At 42.5% G+C, this 5,048-nt stretch overlaps 1 pseudogene; it reads left to right on the forward strand.

Moving 5' to 3' along the window:
- The first annotated feature begins 510 nt into the window (after positions 1 to 510).
- On the forward strand, positions 511 to 4,780 carry LOC102873298 (annotated as a pseudogene).
- Positions 4,781 to 5,048: the final 268 nt, after the last annotated feature.

The following is a 5,048-nucleotide window of genomic DNA, read 5'->3' on the forward strand; positions in this document are numbered from 1 at the left end:
GCAGAAAGCTGAAGCAGGATCCACATCTCCCACCATATGCACAAAACAACTCAAGGTGGATCAGAGACTTGGGAGTAAAGCTTCAAACAATAAAATTGATCAGAGACAAAGCGGGATCAAGCTTAGATGGCCTACTCTATGGTATAAAGAGACAACCAAATGTAGCCAGAAATGCAGTCTGGAGAGGATAAAATTGATGAATGGGACTTTTGAAAGATTACATTTCTGTGTTCATCAAAGACATTTTTTATGTTCCTGACTTTTTCTGACTTACAGGATTAAACTCAAGTGTTGTCTTAGAATAAAAAGATTTGCCTTTTGGACCATTCAAAGACATGGACAATGAGGGTTCTAACTGGAACAGGACTATATCTGGGTTGTAATGGGAGGTTAGTGAGGGAAAGGTGAATAGGGATTAGGTATATAATTCTAAACTCAGGTTCAAATAGTTGATTTTGACCATCATTAACAGATTATTTACAAGTGACTTTTTATTAAAATTGACATATGATGATATTTCAGATGCTAAAAGATATTTCCTCAAGGTTAGCCACAATTTGTTGTGATCCACACAGTCAAACGCCTTTGCATAGTCAATGAAACACAGATAGATATGCCTCTGGTACCCTCTGCTTTGTGTCAAAATCCATCTGACATTGACAATAATGTCTCTAGTGCTATGACCTCTTCTAATAAACCCAGCTTATATTTCTAGTAGTTCTCTGCCAATGTACTGTTTTAGTCATTTCTGGATAATCTTCAGAATTTTGCTAGTGTGTGGTATTAGTGATATTGCAGGGAAACACTGCATGGTTCAAAATCAGGAAAGGAGTGCATCAGGGATGCATCCTGCCTTTATACCTTTTCAATCTATATGCAGAATAGATCATTGGGAAGCAGAGCTTTATGAGGAGGAATGTGACATAAGGATCGGAGTAAAACTCATCTACAAACCAGGTTATGCAGATGATACAACCTTGCTTGCTGAAACTGAGGAGCTTGATGCAGAAGGTCGAGGACTGCAGCCTTCAATATGGATTGAAGCTCAATATCAAGAAGACAACAATTCTCACCACTGGGCCAATTGGCAGCTTCATGATAGATGGAGAAGAGATTGAGGTTAATAATTACAACTTGCTTGCCTCCACAATCAATACTCTTAATGCCAGGAAATCAAAAGACGAATTGCACTGGGAAAATCTGCTGTCAGAGACCTCTCTAGAGTGCTGAAAGCAATGATGTCAGTCTAGAGATTAAGGTGTGCCTAATCCAGGCCATGGTCTTTGCAGTTAACTTGCTATGCGTCAGAGAGCAGGACAATGACTAGGGATGACGGAAGATCAATGCTTTGAAGTTGTGGTGCTGGAGAAGAGTGTTGAACACACCATGGATAGCTAAGAGAACAAATAGGCCTACCCTGGAGAGAACAAAACCAGGCTGCTCCCTGGAGACAAGGATTTTTAAGCTCCATCTCACATACTTTGGACAGATGGTCAGGAGAGACTGATCCTTGGTGAAGGACAGCATGCTTTAAAAGGTGGAGGGACAGTGCAGGAAAGAAAATTCCTGGATGAGACAGATTGATAACAAACAGTATCTGAGGCAATGGGAGTTGGTGTGTCAGAATTAGTGAGACTGGCTCAGGACAGGGCAGGCCTCAGAGCTTCTGTACATGGGGTTGCTATGGGTCGCAAGCGACTTGATGGCACATATCAACAAAAAGAAAAGTATTTCTGGATATCAAGTAGTGTAGGATGGATTGTGAGTAATTGTGAAAAACAGAATTAGGCTATTTTGATTCTTCAAAACAGTTTCTAAGTCCAAAGGAAGGCAAGATTGTGATAGAAAAGAGGTGGGGGCTAAAGAGAGAAGCACCTGCAGAGAGGCAGATTTATGGGATTTGGTTTTGATATACTGTGGAGATTTAAGACAAGAGAAAAGAGAAATTTAAAAAGAAGATTTCAAGCCTGTGGTGTTTCTCTTGATGGGAGTAAGGAAAGAGGCTAAGTCTGTGTTGGAAGCCAGTGGTTTGCCTGTGGGCATGTTGATGGTGGGTAAGGTGGAACATCTTGAATAGTTAATGGAAATGTGGCTCTAGCCCTCCTAATACTGCTGATCACACAAAGGCCTCGCATTTCCTTCAACTCTACAAATGTTCATTGAATGAATGAACCTAGGCCAGTTCTGAACAAGAATTAGGGAATAGAAGTGACTGAAGAGTTTCAATATAAGGTTTATTTGGTTTTCCCAAAGTTGTTGCTGTTGACTCCCCGGAGGCGATGAATTGTATGGAAGGAGATTGCCCATCCTTCCCCAGCAGAGCAGCTTGTGGATTCAAATCATGTGCCCTCAAGGTTTTCACAGGCAGTTAATTGCACAGGATAGTGGAACAGCTGAAACTATAAACCGGGGTGGGGAAGAGGGAGGAAAAGGTACAATAATGAAGGGGAAAAAAACCCCAACTTTTCTGTAAACTTTCATAAAAACCACAATTTAAAAAAACTAATCATGTGGAAGTGTGGGCCAGCATTTAACTCTCTTCCATTGGAATACCTGATGCTAAATCCACTATCTTGGTATCAACTTCATTTGTTTTTGTTAATTTCCTTTCATGTTGTCCATGAACTCTATCCCCTTAAAGCTGGTAAGTGGCACTTCCCATATGCCTCTCAGGAGATCATTCCCACTTGCTCTTTAGCTTTAGACCAAAGATATAGATATGAAAAGGGCAGCCATTCATGATATTGACGTCAAAGATGTAGTGATTTCTGCAAGGTTTTGGTTTCTTTTTCTTCCTCTGTCTCCCTTATTTAAAACTTCTTTGTATGAAAGTCAACATTCTTGACAATATTACATCTACTAAACCAAGATGATACAACTGAATGTGGAAACTATCAAGCCATATCATTAATTAATATCACATGCAAGCAAAATACTGCTGAAGATCCTTAAAAAATGGCTAGAACAGTACATAGATAGGGAACTGCCAGAAGTTCAAGCAGGATTTAGAAGAGGCCATGACACTAAGGATATACTTGCTGATGTGAGATGGATCCTGGCATAAAGTAAAGAATATCAGAAGAATGTCTATTTGTGTGTTATTGACGATGTGAAGGCATTTGACTGTGAGGGTCATAACAAGTCGTGGCTGACACTGAGAAGAATGGGAATCCCTGAGCACTTAATTGTGCTCATGTGAAACCTCTACCTGGACCAGGAGGCTGCTGTGTGAACATAGGGAAACACTGCAGGGAAACACTACATGGTTTGAAACTTAAGAAGAGAGTGTGCCAGAGTTGTATTCTCTCTCCATACCTATTTAATCTGTATGCTGAAAAATCATTCAAGAAACTGGACTCTACAGAGAGGAATGTGGCATCAGGATCAGAAAGAGACTCAACAACCTGTGCTATACAGATGGAACAACCTTGCTTGCTGAAAGTGAAGAGGACTTGAAACACTTGTTGCAGAAGATCAAGGAATGTAGCCTTCAATAAGCATTGCATCTCAGTGTCCAGAAAACAAAGATTCTTACCACGGGACCTATAGGCAACATCATGATGCATGAAGTAGGGATTGAAACTGTCAACAACGTCATCTTTCTTGGATCTACATTAACACCCTTTGTACCAGCAGTCAGGAAATAAGGAGAGGCATTGTAGTGGGAAAACCTGCAGCTAGGAACCCCTCCAAATTATTGAGGAGTAAAGATGTCAGTTTGAGGACTCTGATTTAGAGCATGATCTTTCTGATCATGTGTTATGCATCTGAAAGCTAGACAATAACTAAGGATGACATAAGAAGAATTGATGGTTTTGAGCTGTGGTGTTGCAGGAGAGCAGTGAACATCCCATGGACTGACAAAAGAACAAATATTTATGTTTTGTAAAGGGTGCAGCTAGATAGAGTGCTCTTTGCAGGCAAGAATGATGAGGCTTCACCTCACGTGCTTTGGGCATGTTGCTAGGAGAGGTTATTCCTTGGAAAGACATGATGTTTGGAAAGGTGGAGGGTTGGTGAAGGAGAGGGAAACCAGGTGGATTGACAGTGACTGCCGCAATGGGCTCCAGTGTTTCAGGAAGTGTGAAGATGGCACAGGACTGGGCACGGTTTAGATCTGTTGTTCATAGGGTTCTGGTGAGTCGCATTTGACTTGATGGCACCTAACAACAACAACAACAAGCCCAAGTAGCAGGCTAACATTTGGCTTAGACTTTGATTGCAAGCTGCCTGGCAACTGACTGGACACAAAGAACCTGCCTGGAAACATGGAGATGAAGCGTAGAGCCGACTTTCTTGTTTTTCATTAGAGGGAAGGCTAGAAAAGGAGATGAATGGGGGTACAGCAGTTACATCAACCATGGGGCTCTTCTGACCTGGCGATACCTGGGCGACAGCTCTGGGGAGCCCAACCCTTTTCGGGTGCCCACCTTCGATCCCAACTTGTGCCCAAGGAGCGCGAGATGGTGGCTACGCGGCAGATGATGAATGACGCCTAGTTGCCTCTGCACCAGCAGGCCTGCTGCGCGCTCTAGATCATTTGGCTGCTCAAGTGTAAGCACGACGCCTTCCCTAAGTTCCTGGCCAGCAAGCATGAGCAGCACGACTGGGACTACTGTGAGCATCTCAACTACGTGAGCCTTAGGAAGGAGCTGGAGCGGGAGCAGTGTCTGCTGCAGCAGAAGAAGCGATGGGAAAAGAGGCAGGCGGACGCCTGGGCCAGGGGCCCGGTGAAGTGAGCCCTGACGTGGTCCTGGAGGGACCTGCCGCCACCCTATGAACAAGTCAAAGAAAGAAAAACTTTCAGATCCTGAAAACGCCCCCATAAAACAAAACAAAACAAAACAATCCAAGAGGAGATGAGTGGCTGTTGAAGTTAGGGATCAGAATGAAGAGTCCAGAGTCAGATGCCTGGATGTAATTTCTGCCTTTGTCTGTCATGTAACCAATTCTAGTAATTCGCTTAACTTTAATTTCATTATTCATAAAGTGTTATAAAATCATAATACCTATCTTGTTATGTTGTTAAGTGCCATTGAGTTGAGTAC

The sequence above is a fragment of the Elephantulus edwardii genome, unplaced genomic scaffold, assembly GCF_000299155.1.
Source record: "Elephantulus edwardii isolate Elephantulus edwardi_28Jun2011 unplaced genomic scaffold, EleEdw1.0 scaffold00176, whole genome shotgun sequence".
Lineage (NCBI taxonomy): Eukaryota > Metazoa > Chordata > Mammalia > Macroscelidea > Macroscelididae > Elephantulus > Elephantulus edwardii.